The sequence below is a fragment of the Neophocaena asiaeorientalis genome, unplaced genomic scaffold (assembly GCF_003031525.2).
Source record: "Neophocaena asiaeorientalis asiaeorientalis breed wild unplaced genomic scaffold, Neophocaena_asiaeorientalis_V1.1 scaffold134, whole genome shotgun sequence".
In the NCBI taxonomy this organism is placed as follows: Eukaryota; Metazoa; Chordata; class Mammalia; order Artiodactyla; family Phocoenidae; genus Neophocaena; species Neophocaena asiaeorientalis.
In genome coordinates this window covers 7,638,875-7,666,265 of record NW_020185339.1, presented here as the reverse complement: position 1 = coordinate 7,666,265, position 27,391 = coordinate 7,638,875, and the positions used below count along the sequence as shown (strand labels likewise).

Sequence of the window (27,391 nt, the reverse complement as noted above, 5' to 3'; positions counted from 1 at the left end):
GGGCTTAGTTCTCTGACCAGGGATCAAATTCGTGCCCGTTGCAATGGAAGCACAGAGTCCTAACCACTGGACCACCAGGGAATCCCCCCATGACACTTTTTGCCATTGAACTGAGCTGAGGACCCTACTGACTGTTAATCCCTTTATCCCAGGGTTGAGTGGGTGACATTTTGTATTACAAAGGTATACATACCAGTGCTTAATTTGAGAGAGTTTCCAAGAAAGTCTCATGGAAAGTCTCAGACATGAGGTGGAGTTTCTAGACCTGACATCATTGTATTAATATAAGTGAAAAAGAGCTTTGAAGACATGAAGAAAGCAAAAGCATGACACGACCATGTCGCACAAAAGAGATGGGTCTGCCAACAGCATGAAGAGAAACTGGAAGGAGACAAATTTAACTAGATTTTCAAAGTTCAGATGGTAGGGAATGTTGACCAGGAAGATTATAAATTTTGACTATAACCTATTTAAGAAGCATTTGGTTCTTAAGAAGGGAGAAACTATTTACAAGTAAAACCAACATAATCTTGCCTAAGACATGGTTTTGTGCCTTTACTTCAGGTTCCCTCATTTTGCGAAAAGGAAAGGGTGTTGCAGGAAAGAGAGTGGGGCACGAGAGGATGGCCATGTCCCAGGTCTCAGGTGAGTCCCGAGATGGCCACCAAGTGTGGGTTCTTGGCTTTGTGCAAGAAAGAATTCAAGAATGAGCCACAGTAAAGAGAAAGAAGATTCATTCAGGGAGAAACACAGAATGTGGGCCATCTCGGAAGGTGAGAAAGGCACCATGATATGGAGTTGTCAGTTTTTATAGGGGTGGGTAATTTCATAGGCTAATGAGTGGGAGGAGTATTCCAGCTATTTGGGGGAAGGGGTGGGGATTTCCAGGAATTGGGCCACCACCCACTTTTGACCTTTTGTGGTTGGCCTTGGAACTGTCATGGTGCCTGTAACTGTCATTTAGCTTGTTGATGTGTTACATTGAGCGTGTACTGAGGCTCAAGGTCTAGTGGAAGTCTGGGACCTATTTGGTTCTAATCAGTTTATGTCTTGTTCTCAGGCTGTCTTTCTTTCAAAGGTTGTGCCCTTGCCCCCTTCCTGTCTCAAGGGGAGGAAAGCATAATGACTAAGTAACTCGGGAAGAGTGACCCCCAAAACAGTACAAGTGAATTGTTCTTCCCTTGACTAGTGTTTGACAAGAATCCTAGAAACCAGGAAAATTTCCTTACTGTATTAAATTCAGACCCTTAACAATCAGAATAATTAATCTGAGTATCATGAGATGGTTGAGTAAAGCCCCCTAATCTCCTTTATATAATCACCTATAAAAAACAGAATGGCATTTTGGGTAAGCCAGAATACCTGCAACACAAATTTAAATACACCTGTATTAGATCCAGTACCTAATATCATCACTAACATCTATATTCTATTTGTTCACTCAATAAATATTTATGAATTCCCTACCATATGCCAGACACTGAGGATACAGTATTTGCAAGACAGATATGATCCCTGACCCCATGGAACTCGCAGTCCCCTGGGGAAAACAGGCATTAAATAAATAATTGCATTTATTTTTACCTTTATAACTTTGTAAAAAATGAACAAATATTTTTTGAAGTTTTATGCTGGGTGTAGGAGATACAAAGATAGCTGTCTACAAGGAAGTTTATAGAACCCATAAGATCTGAAAATCCTATTTTAGAATATGGCATGGTGAAGGACTGAACATAAAGACCCTCATCCAATAGTTCTATGTCTAGGACTTGTCCTTATGTGTTAACATGAGATCTGGATTTTAAAAAAAGAATTCCCTTGCATTATGGTTTAAGCCTCTTTAAGGCAATGTAACTAGAGGCAACGGTAAACTGATCATACTGCCCTCAGACAACATCAGAGGGACTATTTCTGAGTCATCAGACAAATACAATAAGAACATATCCCTCTCAAGTCCATCTCTCTAAAAATAGACCAGGACAGTCTCAAAGCACATATTCCTCCATTGATATGTACTTAGAACTTTTAGATTTCTGGTCCCAATTTTGGAACTATATGGTCATTCATTGCACCTATTAGCTGACAATCATTATTTCAAGAAATCCAAACGCCAGAACTGGTAATGGTCCTACTAGGACTGCAGTGATGTGAGATATAATATTTTTATTTAATAATTTTAATCATAAATAACCTAAAAATTCACTCTGGGCTCCTCCAATTAAAAGAAAAGTATAAAACTCAAATAATATTTCCTAAAACATTCCATGGTCTCCCAAATTTGGAAATGTGTATTTAAATAAAATAAAAAATTTAAAACAAATGCTCCATGGAATGCTTTTGTTAAAAATTGGTGGAATCAAGAGAGAAAAGTGATATATGCATAGTGTGCCAATAAACTGGCTTTCTGAAAACAGAAACAAAGACGAAATTCTGATTTGAAGTCTTTGTTGACTTTTTTGGTATGAGTACTTGCACCATGGCCAACTTCAAGCTACCAACCTGAAATCACAGAACGTACAGTTGTGGAGAGATGTGCACAATTGGCTCTCAAGAGCCTGGGTAAGCCAGCTCCAGCACCCACTGGCTGTTCCTGAGGGAAAAAATAAATATTAATTTATTTTCTGTCAGAGAGGCCAAAGACTCCATCTTTTCTGATGTAGTTCCTAGAATATCCAATTTGGGGAATTATACTTAATGTTGGTTCTAATACTTTATAAAACGAAAGATTCCTTTTATAAACCTTTTCAGTGCTGCACACTTTGATGTGATTTAGGTTTAAACATAGCAACCAATTTTCCCTAATGAGAAATAAAGATGTGAATGTTTATTAGTAAGACAGTGACATTAAAAAGATTTGTGCTACTTGGCAGTAAAAGCATTTCTATTCCTTTGGTTGAAGTAAATTTATAGCACTCTCCATGACTGTCCACCAGATGGCAGACATTTCACAGCAACTTTACAAATAAGGCACATCTGCATTTCTGCAAGGCTGAACAATAATTTTTGAAGATGCTAAAGAAAATAACGAGCACATTTGGATAAACAGCAATACATGCAGGAGCACATTTGCAACTTGGATTATACTCTTATTTTTCCCCTCTGTTTGGGGTTCCAGAGGGTATTATCCAACTGATCTTTCCTGATATTTTCATTCACGGAAACCTCTGAACTTGGCTAAAACTGAACTTTTGATCTTTCCCTCGCCTCCAATTCCACTTCTCTTTCAGCCTTTTTTTCCAGCTGCTCATTCCAGAAACCTGGAAATCATCCTTGATAATTTCACTTTTGTTATCTTCCATATCTAATCTGGCATCAAATTCTACTGATTCTTATCTATCTTATCTATCTATAGCCTCCTAACTCATCTTCTTTCTTCTTTCCTCCACATAACAGAAACAGCATTGTTTTTAATATGTAAATCAGAACATGTTATTCTCCTCTTTTTTTTTTTTTTTTTTTGCGGTACAGGGCCTCTCCCTGTTGTGGCCTCTCCCGTTGCGGAGCACAGGCTCTTGACGTGCAGGCTCAGCGGCCATGGCTCTCGGGCCCAGCCACTCCACGGAATGTGGGATCTTCCCGGTCCGGGGCACGAACCCGTGTCCCCTGCATCGGCAGGCGGACTCCCAACCACCGCGCCACCAGGGAAGCCCGTTATTCTCCTTTTTAAATCCTTCAATGGCTTAAATAATAATTTTTTCTTTAACTATTGACTTATTTTCCTTTAAAGTATTTTACTTATTGTAGTAAAGTCTCAGAATGAACTAGTAAGTGTGAGCAGATAAAAGGCAAAGCAATAAACTACAAAATCCCACTACTTGGGATACAACTACTTGGTTCTGTGGTGTAGTGCAGATGCTCCCAACAGAAAATAAGTTGTTACTTCATTGTCCTCAGGGTCATAATCTACATGCCACCTACTACAGGAAAATTATCTGCTTTTCTACCTCAGGGAGGTGAAAGGCAGATCTTAAAGATCCGATTTTGAAGGATATAAAATCTCTTGAGAGAAACTGTGATAGGAAATTTGATATGATGGTTAGATCTGAAGACAATAATATTAAGTGCTTCTGATTAGAAAATGTTGAGATAAATCTGCTTCAGCCCCTTGGGAGGATTCTTCAATGTTTTGGCTATCTACAGCTATGTAACAAATGTGCCTCAACTCAGTAGCATGGAATAATTGTTTATATTTTATTATTATCTCTCACAGTGTTGGGGGCTGACTGGGTCCGGCTAAGCCTAGTCTCCTGGAGTTGCAGTCAGACTGGCTGGGGCTGGAGTCATCTTGAGGCTTCCTCATCCACATGTGTGTAAAAGGATGTGGGCTGTTGGCCGGGACCTCAGCAGGGGCTTTTGGCTGGAACATGTATGCATGGCCTTTCTTTGTGGCCTGGGCTTCCTCAAAATAACTGACTGATGTGGGAACATAAAGGTCTAGCCATCTTGGCCCAACCTGGGACAGCTCTGGAGAGTCATTCCAGCTCCAGAGCTCCCTGTGGCATCAGCCAAGGCTGTCATCAGGACTGCATCACAATTCGACTTCTCCCTCTGTCCACTCCGGCTTCCTTCCCTTCCCTTCTCTTCCATTACACAGGTGCTAATCCCAAGGTACTCCTTAACGAACATCATGCACACTCACTCAGTCTTCAAGTCAGTTCCTGGGGAACCCAGCTTGCAACAACACTGGGACTGTAAACACAGTAAGGAAGGCTAGCTAGTGAGAGCTAAATGAGCTGTAACTATATGATGGCAGTCAATGTTGGTGCCAGAACTTCCATCTGGGGGCATCGGGAGCAGTATTGTCTTTTGTGTACTTGTGTGTGTTTGAATATATGGGGGGTTGGGGGGAAGGGAATTCACTTTGGGGACTTATTTCGAAGTTGCTTATCTAAAAGTATACTATAACTTAGATTGTATATTTATTTGTACGGCTTATCTGGGCAGCTGATGGAGATGTAGGGATGAGAAGAAAAGTCCCTGCATGCACATACACATCCCCCCACCGCAGCTACTCTTAGGATGACCACCCAAGTTTGGCTGAAAGAGTTGAGACATTCTCTGGAAAGTCTTGTAAAGAGCTGAGGCGCTTAGCATTGTTGTTGGTGTTTTGTGGCCAAAGATGAGCAAGAGGCTCGTTATGGTGAAGAACCAGAGCCTGCAGTGTCAGGGCTGGTGGAGGGCACAGGAATCAGTGCACTCACTGCTTGAACTAGGATCGTCCGGTAGGAAGAGTCACTCGATCGCTTTAAGAAGCTTTTTGGAGACTGGGAATCAACCAAAACTCAGAGCTTCAAAACCCATTATCTCCCAAATATTAGCATGGCTTACTCCCTTCATTTTTTCTTTTTTTTAGATTTTTGTCAAGTGTCACCTTTTCAAAGAGGCTTCCTTGACCATTCACTCTATTTAAACTAGCACTTCTATCACTCTCTCCCTTTATACTGCTTTTATTTTCCTTTATGTTGCTTATGACCACCTGACATAAATTTATGCACTTTTTATTGACAATCTTTCTCACTAGAATATAGTCTGTAGAAGGGGAAAGAATTTGTCTATTTTGTTGATTACTGTATACCAAGAACCAGACAATAGCAAGAACTTAATAGGTATTTGTTGATTGAAAGAATAAATGGGCATTATCTTGAGTAATCAAAATTTTTCCAATTCTCTATCTTCTGGTAGAAATTCCAAACTCCCCCAGAGATGGAAAGCATAGGCAACAGCAGCTTTTTACTGAATGTTTCCTAAATGACTTTTATTTCATATTTGCAAACTTAACAAAAGAGAGTACTATGATAAAATAGGTAGAAGAAAATAGATCATTTGGGTAAAAATCAAATATCCAGACTCATCCTTGGGTAAATTGAAAAGTGCTTCTTCTCCCCTGGTTCTCTCCTTGGCTCTTCTCATAAAACAAGATAAGGCCATAGCTTCTCAGTGCTTATAAGCTTGAAAACACACTTTTAACTTTTTAGTGGAGATTTTGTTCAACTCAGAATTACATTTAGCATATGAACTTGTTTCTTCCAAATAAATTAGTTGAAATGGAAACATTTCAGTGCTGTCAGTGCTATCCTGAAAACACCAACTGTCACAAACAGGTGCTGATAATGAACCTGAAATGTATTGATACAGAGTACATTATATTTACAGTATAATAGGGTGACTTTACCTATGAAATATATAAATGCAATCACCTGGGATAGAATCATTTTTCAAGAATTTGCCTATGAGTTGGAGAGGCATCCTCCAGAGTCCTGGGAACTGCCCTCTTTCTCCATATTCTGGAAATTAGGGGCTTGCATTCTCAATCCATATAAAGATATATTCTTCCTAAACTTGAACACTCTTCCCCTCTCTCATCCTGGGGACCAAAGTAAGCCAATGAGACTTATTCCCTGGAGATTTGGAACTGGGACCGAAGATTTCAACTGTCTTAAATTCTAGGGAGGGAGTTGTTGATGGTGATATTTTCTGCCCCATGGTCTGGAGAACAGAGATAGCCAGTATGCAGGAGCAAAGAAAAATGGAGATCTGAAGGGGAAGCAGAGACCTAGGATGGAGAGCCTCTCCTGATTTCCCAGTGGTGCTTGAGCCCTGGTTCCAGTTGACTATCAGGGTCCTGCTACATCTCTGCCCTTGGGTTCTGTGAGACAATTTAATTCCTCACAGCAAGTTCCTTTCTTCCCCTTTTGTGTAGCTTAGTTGGCTCTCTATCAATTGCCACCAAAGATTCTAACAAACATGCTTTTTAAAAGTAAGTTTTAGGCCTTGCCATTTTCTCTCTAACTGCCCCTGATTTTTCAGAAAAGCAAAGAGGAAAAGAGGTTTTTTCTTCTCTTACAGAGAAGCAGACACTGTTCAATAACATGAAGGTTAGGATTAGGGTTTCTGTTTGTATGTTTGTTTGTTTGGCCACTACATGTGGCTTGCGGAATCTTAGTTCCCTGACTAAGGATTGAACTTGCGTCCTCAGCAGTGAAAGCATGGAGTTCTAACCACTGGACCACCAGGGAATTCCCAAGGTATTTCTAATAAAGGGTTGAATCTAGGATGTTCGCAAAAGTACCAGTCTTACTTTCCTGTTCAGTCTGGAGACACCTGTAAAAATATATAAACTTGTGCTGTTTTCTGTTATTATAAAACTGGCTTAACAAAATACTTATACAAAGGAATCTTTTAAAGACAGCCAGACTTGAGGAGAAATTGCTGCTGTGTCCTTTGAAAAGTTCCCTATGACCTTCACCAGCCTGCAGTTCTAATTGGTTATCTTAATAATTTGCTCCCTAGTAATTATTTTAAAACTGACATCTCTACTTTTTAAAAGGTAACTAAGTATTTATGATGTTTCTTTGTTAAGCCAGGAGAAGAGTTTTAGAATGTCCTTTTTTCTCCCTTTGTGCACAAATAAATAGCACACCTCTGACTTTTCTCACTCAAACAAATAGGTGAGAGCTTTTGTCTCATTAACTGGGACTAGTCAGGGTTGCAACTACTTCCTATTTTAAACCCATTCTTATCACTAACATCCAGTTTATTTTAATACTGGGGAAAATATTTGAATCCCATGGGTCTTTATTTCCTATTATTTGCCAAACAATATTAAAAGATGAGGGTTTTCATTTCTGTAATGTAAACTTACTGCTTATCAGGATCCTAGGGGCTGTGCATAAGTGCTACTTGAAGAAAAAATAATTTGGTATCTGAGGTCTCCTAGGGGAGCAGAAAATGCTCTGTAGAATCATTTTGTGAGGAAAACAAACCCACCTTTTGTTGCATGTCCAAATAATATTAATCTTATCTGGTGTGCTTGAGTGGTGTCTCCCGGATTTTAGAGATCTGCTTGGTTCCAGGGTTGTTTGATACATAGCCCAGGTCTGGGCAACACAAAGTGAGGAAGGGGACTAACAAGTTGCTGGTGAATTGGAACCTTGTATCTTTGATGAAATTAGGCCAGGGTATCCCTTAAACTAAAGATGCCTAGGGTTTCCTCAAATGTTTGTTTTTTTTTGCCATGTTTGTGCAAAAAAATGGGCTTTGCTTTCTCTCTTCTTCATTACTCTTGGTCCATACTGAGTCACCTACCTATCACATTTCTGCCAGGCAATTAAAGCACAAAATATTGTAATATATGTGGGGAAATCTTGGCTTACACATTATATACACAAAGGTAATCCGATTCACAAGCTCTAATTTCTTCATTGTCTTCCAATCCATATAGAGAACTCTCTTTACTTTTCCTGATTTCTTAGGAAGTGAGATTTCTTTCCTTCATTGTTTTTCTAAGTTAACTTTTGGGTTCAGAATGAAGTTATTTTACGGCAGCTTGTAACCTCCTATATATTTATATTCTTTTAGTCTCTCACTCATTGAAGCTTCTCATAACCAGTCCCTCATTTGCCCGGGCCTGTAGGCTCTGGACAATTCCCTTGATTTTTTCCTTTATAAAAACAATTTTCCATTTGTTGGATTCTCAAGGCCACGTTGCTAGTAGATGAGAAAGCCAGAATTCAAAACCAGGCTGTCTCTTTCTTGAGCCTGGAATCAGTCAGTGTAGTATATTTACTGAAGAATGGACATGGGATGGGGATGAAGCATAGGACTGAGGATAGGAGAGAGGTTCCAGTACACTTGTTCCAAACACCAGTCCAAGGCTCCTCATGGAGTGGGTAGGGTACCATAGGCATATCAATTCCAAATCTCTATACTTTCTTCTTGTACACATTTAGGTCCTCATGAAAATAGAATTTTTAGGTAACCTATTTTTCCAAAGTTCCAAAAGTAAGGCATGCAGATTGATACCCACCTCCCAACCTGGCAAACACACTCAAGAACATGTGTGTGCGTGTGCGCACACACACACGTCAATTCTCTGTATGTAATTAGAGCTTTAAAAACTTCCAATGTGCAAACTTCTGTCATTGTCAGTTCTTTCCCTCCCAGGTCTTCCCAGTTCCTGCTTATTTCTTCCAGTAATACTTACATACCTGTTTCAGTTATAATTGCTCTGTAAAAAACCGCACCAACTTAGTGGGGTAAACCAACAATCATTTTATTATTTCTTAAGGTTTCTGTGAGTCAGCCTGAAGGACTCTCATGCTAGTGACATCAGACAGTGACTGAAGCTGTAGCAGCAGATCGGAGCAGGGAGCAAGGTGGACTAAAGCACCTAGGAGCTGGATGGTCATCTCTCCTTCTTCAAGTAGTCTCAGGGCAGCGGCTGCCACAAGTAAGTGCTCAGTAAATGGTAGCTCTGAAAATTACTAGCTCCATGGAAAAACCCAAAGTGGTTTTTAAAAAATATTTTTTTATTTACTTATTTGGTTACATTGGGTCTTAGTTGCGGCACGCGGGATCCTTTGTTGTGGTGCACAGGCTTAGTTGCCCCGTGGCATGTGGGACCTTAGCTCCCCGACAAGGGATTGAACCTGCATCCCCTGCATTGGAAGGCAGATTCTCAACCACTGGACCACCAGGGAAGTCCCCCCAAATTGTTTGAAGATGGGATTTTTTTCTACCTCCACAGAAAATAATTGGGGAAATGTTACCCAGCTTGTGAACTTTTGTTTTTGTCGTTATTAATTAGCACTCATATAACTTAATGCTCTTAAATGGCCTGACAATAATTTATTTGTAAGTTTAATACCACTCCTGACAGAAGGTAGGTGCTACAACAATGTAGAAACAAGGAGAGCATAATTAAAAGAGCATATTAAAGATACAAGTAATTTGAATTACTCAAATTATGAATCTGAACACTGAACTAAAACTGTGGGCTGATGGTGGAGGGAGATATTCTTCTTCCAGCCTTACGGGCTACCATGACATTCCCTCACCTGTTGTACATGGATTTCCCTTCAGAGAAGGCCGGAATTGCTTCATTTCCACCTAAGAATTTTACAATATTCATCTAGTGTCTTTAAATCTTTACAAGGTATTACATGCTGTCTCAAAGATTTATAAGTGCTGTTGACTGAATGTTTGTGTTCCCTCCAAAATCCATATGTTGAAGCCCTAATCCCCAATGTGACGGCATTGGAGATGGGGCCTTTGGGAGGTAATTAGGTTTAGATGAGGTAATGAGGTGGGGTTCTCATGATGGGATTAGTGTCCTTATACGAAGAGATCAGAGAGCTACTAGCCTCCCCATATGAGGATACAACAAGAAGGCAACCATCTGAAAATCAAGAAGAGGGACCTTTCTAGATACCAAATCTGCCAGCACCTTGATCTTGAACTTCCCAGCCTCTAGAAATGTGAAAAATAAATGTCTGTTGTTTAAGCCACCTAGTCTATGGTATTTTAACTGCCCAAATTGACTAAGACAATAAGGAAATTAAATATTTAGATTTAGAAATGCATTTTCCCATAGAAAACTTGATTTAAATAATAATTCACTTCTGAGGGGAGGCCACTGACTGAATTCATAATGTAGTTGAAATAGCAAATATTTTTAAATGAAAAGGCAGTGTTTTAAAAACTGTTGGAATATTGTTTTTCAAGAAAACAGGAAAAATAGGCATTAGTCTGTGGATCAGGAGCCCTGGGTTCAGTCTTCTGCTCTCTACTGTCTGGCTATGTGAATCTAACCAGGTCATTTTACCTCTCCAGCCCTCAATTTCTTCATTTTGTAAAATTAAAGAGTAAAGGAGGTTGCAATAAAAGCATACTTTAAAAAATGTTCTTCCCATTCCTATACCCTCTAAAAGGAACTGAAAGAAGCTAGTTAGAGAAGGAGACTCCATCTACACTGAGACTAAGAAAGGCCCTAGCCTCATACACAAACTGTAAAGAACTTTATCCGCAAAGAGCATCACTAGAAGTAAGCTAGCCGAGAAGCCAGGTTCTGTTGCTCCTGGACAAATGCAAACTATGGAGATGAGACTGAGGCACCACTAATCCTACCCAGTTTAGGGGAATGAGGGCTTCAAAGGATGAGTGGGGTTCAGAAAAGATAGCAGACTTCCTGCTTTGAGTCATTCCCTGCTAAAAGTCTCCAGGAGGTAATGGCATGTCCAGAAATTCTATTTAGGGTAAATTAGAGGCTGCAGACTGGTTAGAAGAGAAACCTTAAAGCTGATTTTGCAAAGCACTGTATATCAATCAGACTGAGGGAATGTCAAAGGTCAACATCAAAGAATTGGGGAGGGGGACACCAATGAAATTGTGGGACCAGGGTACTTCAGCTCTGCCATTGCCAAAAATAATGGGACAGGAGGAGGAAAGCTTGAATAAAGGAGAAATTTATTATTATTTTTTCTTCTTAGAAACTACTTGGAGGGTAGTAGAGGGAAAACATTGAAGACCCAAGCTCAGAGCACCTGACAGCTGTGCCATCCTTTCTGTCTCACTTGGTGTCCTTAGGGAATTAGGATCACGGAAGTCTCAAAGTTAACCTATCTTGTAGTTTATTCTTGTCTAATGACTGGACGGAGAGTTTTGCAGGTTTTGACAGGGCTCAACAAAATAATTCTTACTGGTACAGGCGAAGAGTGAAGCCAGAGTTCCAGCCCCATCAGGGTTACCACTTTGGCAACTGGTATGAGCAGTAGCACAGCCATTACTCTCTTTGTGTGCAGTGGATGGATGCACGTGAGCCCTCTGGACACCCAGCTGAAACTTTGGTTACTCTGACAAAACCACAGCTCTGACTGAAAAGAAAGATGAAGACCCACTAGAGCTAACTAATGAGAATGTAACCTACTCTGGGAGGTCTACATGAACATCCTTGAGGCCCCAGGTCCACCTGCAGAGTCATCTTGAGCTTTGACCAGAAAACCAACACCTCTGACAAGAAATTGAAGCTGATTAAGAACTATCAGGAAAAAGTAGAGTCTGAACTGAGATCCATCTGTATCACTGACCTGAGATTGTTGGATAAGTACATAATAGCCAGTGCAGCTAATCCAGAAAGTAGTCTTTTATCTGAAAATTGAGACTACTTCCAGTATCTCTTTTGCCTAAGTTGATGATCAAAAACAAACTATAGACAATTCCCAAGGAGCTTACCAAAAGGCATTAGATATAAACATGAAAGAGATGCAATCTACACGCTCAATCCACCTTGGACTGGCTCTGAGCTTTTCTATACTTTACTCTGAGATCCTAAATAACCCAGAGCTTGCCTACACACTGGCTAAAATGACTTTTGATGAAGCCATCATAGAACTTGATGTACTGAATGAAGACTCATACAAAAATATCCTTATCATGCAGTAGCTTAGAGACAACCTAACACTATGGACATCAGACAATGCAGGAGAAGAGAGTGACGTCAGAAGGTGCAGAAAGCTAAATCTATACAGAGTGTCATCATTTTTTCCTTCAAGAAAACTTTTTACCCATCCCCATTCCTCATTCCACTTGGATTCTCTGTAGCAAAGAAATCCATTCAGTGTATAGACTCAACAGTTTGAAATTTTACAATGTATGGACAACATTTCTCAGAGTAAGTGTTTTACTTACATAGATCAATTTCGTAATCGTCTCTTCCTCAGATGTAAATGACAGCTTTAAGTGTTATATAGAATAAAATGGACATTTTAAAACTAGGAAGGGACTTCCCTGGTCATCCAGTGGCTGAGACTCTGCACTCTCAATGCAGGGGGCCAGGGTTTGATCCCTGGTCAGGGAACTAGATCCCACAAGCCACAACTAAGACCCAATGCAGGCAAATAAATTTTTTTTAAAAATTGGAAAAAATGGAATGTAGGACAGAATTCCACTAACATAGGACTCCTAGAAGGAGAATAAGATTATAGGGAAGGTACTGAGTCAGAGGGTTCCCTCTGCTGGTCAAAAGGTGGCATTAGAGTAGCTTGGATGCCAACTGAAACAAAAGGCAGAAATAAATATTCAGAAGAAAAGGAGTCTTTGGGAGAATGTATGGGGAAAGAGTGTGACTGGTTGTTTATATCTGAATATGTCTTATCTCTCTAAACTGTTCATTGCTTGAAGTACAACTAAAAGTTGTACTGAACCTTTTTGTGCCTTGGTTTCCTCCGTGTAAAATGGATATAAAAGTGATGCCAGAGAGGGCAGAGAGCAGAAGCAAGAAGAAGTACAATCCTGCAGCCTGTGGAACAAAAACCACATTCACAGAAAGATAGACAAGATGAAAAAGCAGAGAGCTATGTACCAGATGAAGGAACAGGATAAAACCCAAGGAAAACAACTAAGTGAACTGCAGATAGGCAACCTTCCAGAAAAAGAATTCAGAATAATGATAGTGAAGATGATCCAGGACCTCGGAAAAAGAATGGAGGCAAAGATCGAGAAGATGCAAGAAATGTTTAACAAAGACCTAGAAGAATTAAAGAACAAACAAACAGAGATGAACAATACAATAACTGAAATGAAAAATACACTAGAAGGAATCAATACCAGAATAACTGAGGCAGAAGAACGGATAAGTGACCTGGAAGACAGAATGGTGGAATTCACTGCTGCAGAACAGAATAAAGAACAAAGAAGGAAAAGAAATGAAGACAGCCTAAGAGACCTCTGGGAAAACATTAAACACAACACTCACATAATAAGGGTCCCAGAAGGAGAAGAGAGAGAGAAAGGACCAGAGAAAATATTTGAAGAGATTATAGTCGAAAACTTCCCTAACATGGGAAAGGAAATAGCCACCCAAATCCAGGAAACACAGCGAGCCCCATACAGGATAAACCCAAGGAGAAACACGTCGAGACACATAGTAATCAAATTGGCAAAAATTAAAGACAAAGAAAAATTATTGAAAACAGCAAGGGAAAAATGACAAATAACATACAAGGGAACTCCCATAAGGTTAATAGCTGATTTCCCAGCAGAAACTCTACAAGCCAGAAGGGAGTGATACACTTAAGTGTATAATGATAAAAATGATATACTTAAAGTGATGAAAGGGAAGAACCTACAACCAAGATTACTCTACCCGGCAAGGATCTCATTCAGATTCGATGGAGAAATCAAAAGCTTCACAGACAAGCAAAAGCTAAGAGAATTCAGCACCACCATTTACACCTAAAGGAACTAGAGAAAGAAGAACAAACAAAACCCAAAGTTAGCAGAAGGAAAGAAATCATGAAGATCAGAGCAGAAATAAATGAAATAGAAACAAAGAAAACAATAGGCAAGATCAATAAAACTAAAAGCTGGTTCTTTGAGAAGACAAACAAAATTGATAAACCATTAGCCAGACTCATCAAGAAAAAGAGGGAGACGAGTCAAATCAATAAAATTAGAAATGAAAACAGAGAGGTTACAACAGACACCACAGAAATATAAAGGATCGTAAGAGACCACTACAAGCAACTTTATGCCAGTAAAATGGACAACCTGGAAGAAATAGACAAATTCTTAGAAAGGTATAACCTTTCAAGACTGAACCAGGAAGAAATAGAAAATATGAACAGACCAATCACAAGTAATGAAATTGAAACTGTGATTAAAAATCTTCCAACAAACAAAAGTCCAGAACCAGATGACTTCACAGGTGAATTCTATGAAACATTTAGAGAAGAACTAACACCCATACTTCTCAGACTCTTCCAAAAAATTGCAGAGGAAGGAACACTCCCATACTCATTCTATGAGGCCACCATCACCCTGATACCAAAACCAGACAAAGATACTACAAAAAAAGAAAATTACAGACCAATATCACTGTCAGATGACCAAGAAGCACATGAAAAGCTACTCAACATCACTAATTATTAGAGAAACGCAAATCAAAACTACAATGAGGTATCACCTCACACCAGTTAGAATGGGCATCATCAGAAAATCTACAAACAACAAATGCTGGAGAGGGTGTGGAGAAAAGAGAACCCTCTTGCACTGTTGGTGGGAATGTAAATTGATACAGCAACTATGGAGAACAGTATGGAGGTTCTTTACAAAATTAAAAATAGAATTACCATATGATCCAGCAATCCCACTACTGGGCATATACCCAGGGAAAGCCATAATTCAAAAAGAAACATGCACCCCAATATTTATTTTAGCACTATTTACAATAGCCAGGTCATGGAAGCAGCCTAAATGCCCATCGACAGATGAATGGATAAAGAAGATGTGGTACATATATACAATGGAATATTACTCAGCCATAAAAAGGAATGAAATTGAGTCATTTGTTGAGGTGTGGATGGATCTAGAAACTGTCATACAGAGTGAAGTAAGACAGAAAGAGAAAAACAAATATCGTATATTAACACATGTATGTGGAACCTAGAAAAATGGTACAGATGAACCTGTTTGCAGGGCAGAAGTTGAGCCACAGATGTAGAGAACTAACAAATTGACACCAAGGGTGGAAATCCGCGGGGGGCTGGGGATGGTGGTGTGCTGAATTGGGCAATTGGGATTGACATGTATACACTGATGTGTTTAAAATTGATGACTAATAAGGACCTGCTGTATAAAAAAAAACCTGAGTCTCAGTTTCCACATGTATAAATTGGGGTTATAAAAATGTTTATTTCGGACTTCCCTGGTGGCACAGTAGTTGAGAGTCCGCCTGCCGATGCAGGGGACATGGGTTCGTGTCCCAGTCTGGGAAGATCCCACATGCTGTGGAGTGGCTGGGCCCGTGAGCCATGGCCGCTGAGCCTGCGCATCCGGAGCCTGTGCTCCACAACGGAAAAAAATGTTTATTTCATAGTGTTGTATGGATTAAATGACATAAAGCATGCAAAAATGCTCTGTTTTGGGGTGATAGCTGTACTGCCCATGACCATCCTTAGATTAGAGGTTGAAAAGTAATACCCTGTAGGTTGGATTTGGCTTAAAGATGTTTTGTTTGGCCTTGTATTGGGGGTCCTTAAGACCACCCCCAGGAGGATTCACTAGGAGGAATTACAGGACTAAGCATATAGTCATACTCATGGCTATGACTTTTTATGGTAAAGGATACACAGCCAAATCAGCAAAGGAAAAATCATATGGGATGGGCTTCCCTGGTGGCACAGTGGTTAAGAATCCCCCTGCCAATGCAGGGGACACGGGTTCGAGCCCTGGTCCAGGAAGATCCCACATGCCACGGAGCAACTAAGCCCGTGCACCACAATTACTGAGCCTGTGCTCTAGAGCCCGCTAGCCCCAACTCCTGACGCCCGTGTGTCACAACTACTGAAGCCCGTGTGCCACAACTACTGAAGCCCGTGTGCCTAGAGCCTGTGCTCTGCAACAAGAGAAGCCACCACAATGAGAAGCCCGCGCACTGCAACAAAGAGTAGCCCCTGCTCTCAGTAACTAGAGAAAACCCACGTGCAAGCGAAGACACAATGCAACCTATAAAAGAAAAAAAAAATCACATCAGGCAAAGTCCAGGTAAACCAGACACAAGCTTTGAAGGGTCCTCTCCCATGGAGTCATACAGGACAGGCTCAACTGCCCCAGCAATAAGTGATGACAACACACGTGAAATGCTGCCAACCAAGAAGCTCATTGGAGACTCGGTGCCCAAGTTTTTTTTGGGAGACAGGTCATGTAGGCAGCCTCTGCCAGGCACATACCAAAATTCCAGACTCCCAGAATGAAAGCAGGTGCTCGGCATAAGCCATATTGTTTGTACAAACAGTTTAGCCCAGTGAGTCCTTCTTATCAGTTCTGAGAATGCTGGGAACCAAATTCAAGTTCCCAGATGCTAGCCAAGGGCCAACCGTGTAGGTAGGAGGCATTTCTAAGGAAAAGCAGTTAGTCCTGCTATGTTAACTCTTTTTTTTGCACAAGCCTGCACAGGGTTTGCCCATGCGGTATTCTTTCTTTCTTTCTCTCTCTCTGTCTTTCTCTCCCTCCCTCCCTCCCTCCCTCCCTCTCTCCCTCTCTCCCTTCCTTCCTTCCTTCCTTGCCATCCTTCAAAAATTAAGAAATTTTACTCAGGATTTCCAACTTCTTGTGAAAAGTCAGATATTGTGGTAAGAATAGATCCATATGCCCAAATGGCAATAATTGTTACTCCCCTTTAAATAAGGCTTAAATTAACCCCAGTCTTCACCACTGTCAATAGTCTTTCCTACAACTGAGTGCCAATTGCCATTTAATGCCATGCTTTTGTGACTCTGGCTATGGGCTGCTTAAACCAAGAGTGGCCAATTGACCAGAGTACAAGAAAAAGGAGAGGCATGTGGAACACCACTGAGTCATGATAATGAACAATAATACAAAAGAGTCAAATTCATAAATTCCTGCTGTTGAGGTCCCCACAAATGTCTCAAATCCAGAACTCCTCTCTGGTACTTCCTATTATAGCAATTACTTATGGGTATTTTTGAATTGATAGGACAACCTTTTCATTGTTATTTACAATAAGCCCCTTTAATTTAACTTGAATCAGTCTTTGTTCCTATCCACCTAAAGATTACTGACTGGAATAGTGATAATATAAAGAAGATATTACATATATTTTCAGTTACTACTTTGTAAATTGAAGTCATTATTATCATCAGTGCCAAGACTTGTTAGAGTGGACTAACATATATCAACAGGAAGGTAATAGATCCAATGAATATTCAAGTAGTTCTACTTATCAATGTATCCACTTATTTACTAACTTAACAAAGGTCTACTGAACACCTACCATGTGACAAGATATCAAAATAAAATTTACCATTACATTCTAGCACCTAGAAAAGTACCAGGCATGGAGTTTGGATTTAATAAATGTCTCCTGACTTCATAAATATAAAGTTCACCTATAAGGAGATCAAGAAACCCAAGGATAGAAATAATGAAAATAATTTTGTTTGGTATAAAAACGGGAAACGGCAAGTGATATTTTTACAGGTGTTCTAGATGGTTCTTTCTAAATTCTAGCTATAAAACTGGTACAGAGGCTAGTTACAGAGGACAAACTGAAACTATTCCAAGGTTCCATTTTACCAAAATCAGAGAATTTGAAAAATTCTTTACTTACCTCCATGATAATTTTATTCCTCAGAAGACTGAGGAAGCAATTAGGGGAACTTATACTCTAATAAGTTAATTACTTATTACTAGTAAGGAAAAACTGGTTAGTGAAGTATGTAAAAGCTACAAGAATATCAAGAAAAAGTAGTGTCGTATTAGAGTTGGACACTGAGAGTAGAGTTTGAATTTATTAGTATTCTTTTAGTTGTAAGTGACAGGAATCCAACTGAAATTGACTCAGGCACAATTGGATGCAGGTTTTCAAATGAAGTCATCAGGAACCAGTATTTCTCTTTTGATATTAATTGCTTTCCTGTGTGCTGACTTCATTCTCAAGACAGGGTCACCTCATAGTGGCAAGATGACCTCTAATAGCTCTGAGCTTATGTCCTACAAGGCTAGCAACCTCATTAGAAAGAGAGCATCTCTTCCCCAATAGTTTCCAAGAAGTCAATTTGAGAATCATTAGACAGGCTTGTGTTATGGGCCCATCCCTAAACCAATTATGTGACCTGTACAGCGGCTGGGAATAGGTATATACCAGGAATATACTACGTCTGAAACTGAGGAGTTAAAGTCAGCACAAATAGACTGAAAAGGAACAGTTCCATGAAGGAAAATTAAGGGTCCACTCTAAGAATTGGAGGTTCTTGGGATTCATTCATTCATTCAACAACTATTTACTGAGTGCCTAATATGTGTATACCTATTTTAGATTCCAGGTATATATTCCAGTGAATAATATAGACAAAAATTCTTGCTCTATTGGACCTTGCGTTCCAGTTGGGGTGAGGGAGAGAAACAATAAACAGCTACATTAATAAACTATGTCATATTTCAGGTGGTTATATGTGCTGTGAAGGAAAATATCAGGGAAGCGGAATAGAGATTGCTGGGGAGAAAGGGTGCTGCAATTTTATGTAGGATTATCAGAGAAGGCCTCATTTGAGCCAAAGAAGATGAGGGAATGAGCTCTGTGGATATCTGCGTAGAGAGGGGTATGTGTGGGTTTGTACCTGGCACAGTGAGCCAGGGGAGAGTAGATGAGGTCAAAGATTGTAAAACATCTTGTAGGCTATTGACTCTGATTTTACTCGAGTTACGAAGCCACTGGAGAGCTTGAGCAGGGTAGTGACATGATCTAGTTGACATTTAAAAGTGTTGATCAAAGGGAGAGAGCTGGAGATTAGGTAAGAGATTAGTGCAATAATCCAGATTAGAGGTATTAATGGTTTAGAAGAAAATGATAACAGTGGACCTGGTTTAAAGAGGTCAGATGCTGGAAATATTTTGATGGCAGTGAACTGCGGGGAGGGAGACATGAGAGAAAGTATCAAGGATAACTGAGATTTTTGACTAGAATGATTGGAAGGCTGGAATTACCATTAACTGAAATGCAGAAAACTGCGGGAGCAATAGGTTTGTAGGAGAACAGGAGTTCCATTGTAGACATATTAAATTTGAGATACTTTCATGATTCAAAGTGGAGATGTTGATAGGCAGTTAACCTATGAGTGTGGGATTCAAGTGAGAGTCCCTGGCTGCAGAGTTATTAGTATATAGATGGTATTTAACACCATGAGACTGGATGAGACCACTTAAGGAGAGAGAGTATGAAGATAAGAGTTCCAAGAATCAGGTGCTACTTCAATGTTTAGATGTCAGGGTAATGATAAGGAATCAGCAAAGGAGACTGAGGCTGAGAAGCAGCCAGTCTAGATAAGAGGCAATCTAAGAGAATGAGATATCCTGGAAGCAAAGGGAATAAAATGCTTCAAGGAGAAAGAGATCAATCTGTCAAATGAAGGGAGGTCAAGTGAAAATAAGGATTGACCTTTGGATTTAACTACATGGAGGCCTTGACATAAGCAGCTTAAATGGTGTAAAGGTGGGCTTCCCTGGTGGCCCAGTGGTTGAGAGTCCGCCTGCCGATGTAGGGGAGGTGGGTTCGTGCCCCGGTCCGGGAAGATCCCACATGCCGCGGAGCGGCTGGGCCCATGAGCCATGGCCGCTGAGCCTGTGCCTCCGGAGCCTGTGCTCCGCAACGGGAGAGGCCACAGCAGTGAGAGGCCCATGTACCGAAAAAAAAAAAAGTGGTGTAAAGGTGAAAAAACCCTATTGGGGTCTGTTCAAGAGAGAATGAGAAGAAAGGAATTTAGAGACTACAAATATTAAAAACAACAATGCAGTTTATTTCTATGTGTTTTGCAATAAGAAGGAGCGGAGGAATGGGGTAGTAGCTAGAAGAAGATATCGAGGTTTTTTTTTTTTTTAGGAGAGAAATTTATATGTTGATAGAATGATCCAGTGGGGAGAGGAAACCGATGATGTAGGAGAGTGAAGGCAGAATTGATGGAGCAGTGTTCTTGAGGAGACTTGCAAAAACAACAGATGTCTACTACAAAGCATATGGGAGATTTCAGAAAAGCAGATTTCTAAAAGCCCAGAGTAAAGATAACTATGATTTTTATGACCAACATCATTTAAAATGGACAACAGATTAAGAAGAATGAGAGTGCCTGAGGGGTGGAATTCTGATGGAATGGAGAATTCTGGCTTGAATCTAAATTTTGATAACCACTGGCATTCAGACATGCTTACATGTGTAGTATCAGGGCCCAAGTCCTCCATTATTGTGCACGAGGGGAAAAGGAGTCTCCTGAGAAAGAATTCATTCTAAAGGAAGAGAAAGTAGGACTCTTAAGTTTGGACCAAAAACTGGCCAGATGGGCAGGAAAATCAGTACAGCATGGTGTCTGTCTCTCTGATTTAGCTTCTGGCCCAGCCTCTATAAAGCCATGTTAGAGTCCTAGGGAGAGGGGAATACAAGAAATGAAAGCTCTGTTTCAATAAATTATGTAAGATACTAGGATCACAAGACAAACCTATTCTGTGGCTCATCTGTTGATGCTAACACACAAAGGAGAAAAGCCTTGATCCTGCTCTGGTGCAGCCTGGCCTCAGTGATTTAAGGACTCTAAAAACTGTCCCACCCCCAACTTTAACATTCAATAAGCCTGCAGTGGAGACCAGCCCTGACGGTTGTGGTAACAACAGAGGCCTCATCACTCTGCAACAGTGGGAACCAGTCTTAAGAGCGGGAGAGATTTTAATTGTTTGTAGCTTTGGAAAACAGTACCCCTAGCGTGGATATCACCTGCCGCTGTGGCAGTGGTTGGGCACTATCAAGTAACTTCATGGGAAGCAGAGGCTTTGGCAGCAGGTATCACCAAAGGGGGCCAGGGTAGGAGAGAATCATGGCAGACACAGGTGGTAACTGACATGACTTGTTTATGAGTGCATGTGTCCTACCACCTATGAGCTTCCTAAAGGCAATTGGATGATACTTTGAGAGTAGCTAGAAGTCCCACAATAGAGAGGTAGGGTGAAATCAGAAAAAATACTGTTTATTATTGTTAATATGGTTTCGTTTGATCCATAGGTTGGTGTGCCTAGGGAAACATAGGTTACAAGAAATTACAATCACATATAAAGCTGATGAGGAAGGAAAAAAAACAACAAAACACGTGTGTCTGAAAAGAATGGGCTCTGTTGAGATATATGCTGATAATAGAAAGAGGTATGCACAACCACCACACATATGAAGGAAAAGACTCAGGAAGGAGAAAGCCCAGAACCAGCTGAAGTGGAGGATAACAAAAACAATTCAGTTAAAAAAACAACAACATTGGGCTTCCCTGGTGGCGCAGTGGTTGAGAGTCCGTCTGCTGATGCAGGGGACGCGGGTTCTTGCCCCGGTCCAGGAGGATCCCACATGCTGCGGAGTGGCTGGGCCGCTGAGCCTGCACGTCCGGAGCCTGTGCTCCGCAATGGGAGAGGCCACAACAGTGAGAGGCCCACGTACCGCAAAACAAAAAAAAACCAAAACAACAACATTATGTTTGGAGTAAGAAAATGATGTAATGCTGACAGATGCCAGAGAAAGTATAACTACTTAACTGTTGCTTTACTTCTTCTTCTTTTTTTTAATAAAGAAAATGAAGAACCTAGGGGTAAGACAGGAAAAAAGACACAGACCTACTAGAGAATGGACTTGAGGATATGGGGAGGGGGAAGTGTAAGCTGTGATAAAGCGAGAGAGAGGCACGGACATATATACACTACCAAATGTAAGGTAGATAGCTAGTGGGAAGCAGCCGCATAGCACAGGGAGATCAGCTCAGTGCTTTGTGACCACCTAGAGGGGTGGGATAGGGAGGATGGGAGGGAGGGAGACTCAAGAGGGAAGAGATATGGGAACGTATGTATACGTATAACTGATTCACTTTGTTATACAGCAGAAACTAACACACCATTGAAAAGCAATTATACTCCAATAAAGATGTAAAAAAAGAAAATGGCACTCAAAGGAGGAGGTGGAAAACATAACTAAGCAGGAACTGATTGGATGGTATGACTATGAGAGATCCTCCTCATTATTCCTACTTTTCTATTTTCTGAAAATTTTAGAATGAGTATTATTTTTTTTTACTTAGAAAAAGATTCTTAACAGTTTTTTGAAAACAAGGAATTAAAATTAGGCATACATAAAAGACTTAGAGTTCAAATCAATGCTTTAGATAATGCCAGGTCCACAATGCCAGATGAATTATGTCCTTAGGTCCTGAGAGAGCACAGATGTGATGATAGGACGAGAGGTGATGGTCCTTAAGGCATGAGAACAAGCAAAGTTGCCAATAGATTATATCTAATGATTTTTAATTTATAAAGCAACTGTACATGCCTAATATTACCTACTATTACCTGCTACATGCTAAGCATTGTGCTAGACCAGGGGTTGGCAAACTATGGCCCGCAGGACAGTTTTAGCTTACTGCTTGTTTTTGTGCTAAGAATGGTAAATTTAATGGTTTGAAAAAAATCAAAAGAAGATTGCATGTCATGTAAAATTTATGTGAAAATCAAACTTCAGTGTCCATAAATAAAGTTTCATTAAAACACATCCACACCCATTTGTTTATATATTGTTTATGGTTGCTTTCATTCAACAGTGGCAGAGTTGGGTAGTTGTGACAGAGGCTTATGACCTGCAAAGCCTAAAATATTTACTATTTGGTCTTTTACAAAAAAAAGAGAAAAAACTCACCAATTGTTAGGCTAGACGTATAACTGATGTTACCTGGTGTTATCTCTAATCCATGACATCTGTGAGCATTTGTATTTCATTACCCTCCAGGTCCTTCCCAGGGAGGTGGGCTGGGTAACCACCATTATCTCCGTGATAAAATGGAAGCTTAGAGCACTTAAGTGACTTGTGCAAGGTTACACAGCTCCTGTGGGACTTATGTTGGCCTTCTGTTCACAAAGCCTACACTTTTTTTAATTTAATTTTTTAAATTGAAGTAGAGTTGATTTACAGTGTTGTGCCAGTCTCTGCTGTACAGTAAAGTGACTCAGTTATACACGTAGAGACATTCTTTTTTATATTCTTTTCCATTATGGTTTATCACAAGATATTGAATACAGTTCCCTCTGCTCTACAGTAGGACCTTGTTGTTTATCCATTCTGTATATAATAGTTTACATCTGCTAATCCCACATTCCCAGTCCTGCCCTCCCTCCTTGGCAAATCTGTTCTCTATGTCTGTGAGTCTGTTTTTGTTTTGTAGATAGGTGCAATATTTTATTTTATTTTTAAAATTTTTTTAAATTCTATTTATTTATTTTTGGCTGCATTGGGTCTTTGTTGCTGTGTGTGGGCTTTCTCTAGTTGCAGCGAGCAGGGGCTACTCTTCATTGCAGCACATGGGTTTCTCATTTCAGTGGCTTCTCTTGTTGTGGAGCATAGGCTCTAGCCACATGGGCTTCAGTAGTTGTAGCATGCAGGCTCAGTAGTTGTGGTTCACGGGTTCTAGAGCACAGGCTCAGTAGTTGTGGCTTAGTTGCTCTGCGGCATGTGGGATCTTCCCGGACCAGGGATCAAACCTGTGTCCCCTGCATTGGCAGGTGGATTCTTAACCACTGCACCGCCAGGGAAGTCCTGTGCCATATTTTAGATTCCACATATAAGTGATATCATATGATATTTGTTTTCCTCTTTCTGACTTACTTCACTTAGTATGATAATCTCTAGTTGCATCCATGTTACTGCAAGTGGCATTAATTCATTCTTTTTTATGGCTGAGTAGTATTCCATTGTATATATGTACCACATCTTCTTTATCCATTCATCTGTTGATGGACATTTAGGTTGTTACCATGTTTTGGCTATTGTGAATAGTGTTGCTATGAACATAGGGGTGCATGTATCTTTTTGAATTATAGTTTTGTCTGGATATATGCCCAGGAGCAGGATTGCTGGATCATATGATAATTCTATTTTTAGTTTTCTGAAGAACCTCCATACTGCTTTCCATAGTGGCTGTACCAGCTTACATTCCCACCAACAGCATAGGAGGTTCCCTTTTCTCCACATCCTCTCCAGCATTTGTTATTTGTAGACTTTTTTTTTTTTTTTTGCCGTATGCGGGCCTCTCACTGTTGTGGCCTCTCCCATTGCGGAGCACAGGCTCCAGACACGCAGGCTCAGCGGCCATGGTTCACGGGCCTAGCCACTCCATGGCATTTGGGATCTTCCTGGACTGGGGCACGAACCCATGTCCCCTGCATCGACAGGCAGACTCTCAACCACTGCGCCACCAGGGAAGCCCCTTGTAGACTTTTTAATGATGGCCATTCTGACCAGTGTGAGGTGGTACCTCATTGTAGTTTTGATTTGCATTTCTCTAATCATTAGTGATGTTGAGCATCTTTTCATGTGCCTACTGGCCATCTGTATATCTTCTTTGGAGAAATGTCTATTAAGGTCTTCTGCCCGTTTTTTGATTGGGTTGCACAAAGCCCACACTTTTTATACCACACTATAGTGCTAGAAGACTAGGAAGATGGCCAGATGTTTCACTTTTTCTTTTTTTTTTTCTAGTGGAGAAAAGAATACTCCAGAAATTGTGTTCTAGTGAGTTTCATTTTCTATTTCAGAAAATATTTTAAATAAATTGCTAAAAGAGTGGCTATAAAAGGAAAAGAAAATATTCACTGAGAATACATTCCTGCGTTGATCATATTTCTTTAGTATAAAACATTTCAGATAATATTTATGTATTAAGGTATAAGAGAAATCAAATTATAAAGAAGGGTTCTTATGTTTGCATACTGCTTTACAGTTTTTTGAAGCACCTTTACATGTACCATTTTATTTGAGACAACTCTGTCAGTTTAGCAAGGCAGTGATTGCGAGGCCCATTCTGCAGATGAAGCTCAGAAAGGTTAAATGGCTTGTCTAAAGTCATAAAAGTAATCAGTGACAGAAGCTAGAGCTTGAAGCCAGGTCTTCTGACTTCCAGATCAGTGTTCAGGACATAATAAAATAGCTAATGCTTACTGCATTCTTAATTTGTGCCAGGAACTGCTCTAAATACTTTACCCATATTAACTTATTTGAGTTTTGCAATGACACTGTGAAATGTTTTCTATTATTACTACTCCCATTTTATCTATGAGAAAACTGAGGCACAGAGTGATCTAGTCACTTGCTCGAGACCACAGTGTATGGTAGGTGGTAGAGCCAGGATTTGGCTTTAGAGCCAGAGGGCTTAACCACTACTCTATTTCCTCCTGGGGCATCTGACACTGTCCTATGATATCACTCTGGACCAATAGCAAACCTGCGTGCTGGATGAAAATGCAGTTAGGTGACTACATGGTCTGCAGCATAACAATACTAAGAGTAGTGATTAAAGGTTTGTAGTATCCTGAATGGGAGTTCCTCCGAGGAAAGGGATTTGTAGTGAAGCCTTACATTGTTCGTTCCTTTTTTGCCTAACATGTTGTATTGCAGGTTACAAATGCAGGAAGTCGATTTACAGGTTGTATTATCTGATTTTAACTAAGTAATCCTCTCAAAATAAGAGGGTTGCCTGAAAGGATCCACACAAAGAAACTGTGTGTGTTGAGCCGTTTATACTGATAGATACGTGTGCATATTTTGCATATTCTAATAATGCAAGCACAATCAATTAATAAGATGATGCCAGGGCCACTACTTGTAATCCTTTGTGAGCTGAAGTGAGATAAAGCAATTGATAATCTAAGCAGATCTATCATAGGTAGTCTCATTGCTGTCTCTAGAACTATAATTAATATTATACAAAATGATAGAAAATCATTAATAATAAAAATAATTTTGGAGTCAAAACAGTTGGTGACCACTGACCTACACACACAAAGTCAAGCTGAACCCTTGGGCAATGAGCTGGATGACTGAGTTCAGTAAATACCAGGAACATTCAGACAGTCACATGTTTGGGGCTTGTTCATATGATCCATACAATTTCTATTGTCCTGTTTGTTTTGCAAGTGTAACACAAGTGTAATTCAGGTATTCTAAGCAACCCCCTAGAAGTTATTTGCAATCATTCTAAGCCAGTGGTTCACAGAGTATGGTCCCAGGACCACCAGCATTAGCATCACCCGGGAACTAGTTAGAAAGGCAAATTTTCAGATCCCACCCCAGATTCACCAAGAGAGAAGCTCTGGGTGTGGCAACAATCTATTGTTAAACAAGCTGTCCAGGTGATTTTGTTTATAATTTGAGAACTGTGTATTGTATGTATCTAGAACAGTTAAATTAGAAATAGTTGGAAGGATAGGGAAGCCTTTCTTAACGCTCAAAGCTAATGAGCATTGGATAAAGGCCACTTAAAGTGAATCTACTTAAATCACAGTTTTACAGTCTTGGTGTTCAAAGTAAGGTCCAGAGACTACCGTATCAGCACTTGTGGGAGCTCGTTAGAAATGCAGAATCCCCCTCCTCCAATCTTAACTGAATCATAACCTGCAGTTTAACAAGACTTTCAGGTGATTCCTATGCACATTAATATTTCAGCAGCTGGGTTACAGGAAATCGTTTTTTATGTTTGATTGGGAATTAACTTCTAAAATGTCGATATTTTGCTTGTCTTTTGGACAAAAATTGTGTGACAGTATGATACAGCCTTCTTCCCCACTTTATGTCTGACTTGTGGTACTATCATAACTTTGTAATCAAAATAATTTGAGGGCTTCATTATTTTCCAAAGGCTTCTTTTAGTCTTTGATAATCAAATCATTCTCTTTTGAAGTGCTTATCAGCATCCCTGCTTATTTTCTCTCAGTACATGCATATCAGGTCTAATGTCTCCCTTTTCCATGGCTTTTATGTGACCCAGCAGTTTTCCAACATTATGTTCACTGACTTTATGAAACATACCTTGTTTTTAAAAAAATTCACAGTCCACTTTCGATTTGCTTTCCATTACATTTGTGGATGTTTACATCCAATATTCAGAGAAGAGCTGCCTGACAAGCTCTTTGACAGGATGGGTGGGGATGGAAGCTAGTGTAAAGCTGAGGATGTTTGGGTGAGGATGAACTGTATAAGCAGCCAGGTCATTAGCTGATTATGTCCATATCATGATAACTATTGCTTTCTCCA

At 40.1% G+C, this 27,391-nt stretch overlaps 1 protein-coding gene and 1 pseudogene across 9 annotated transcripts in view; both read left to right on the top strand.

The window, feature by feature from the left end:
• The window catches only part of ZDHHC17 (zDHHC palmitoyltransferase 17), a 232,166-nt gene that overhangs the window by 29,336 nt on the left and 175,439 nt on the right, over positions 1-27,391 (top strand). For 5 of the 9 annotated variants that reach the window (XM_024736494.1, XM_024736496.1, XM_024736492.1 and 2 more), the window contains 2 exons: positions 565-645; positions 9,068-9,229. The gene's annotated coding sequence lies outside the window, so the exon portion shown is untranslated. Of the gene's footprint in view, positions 1-564; positions 646-2,502; positions 2,560-9,067; positions 9,230-27,391 lie in introns of those variants that run through there. The other 4 variants (XM_024736498.1, XM_024736493.1, XM_024736501.1 and 1 more) reach the window with 3 other exon arrangements.
• Positions 338-12,502, top strand: LOC112394390 (14-3-3 protein theta pseudogene; annotated as a pseudogene).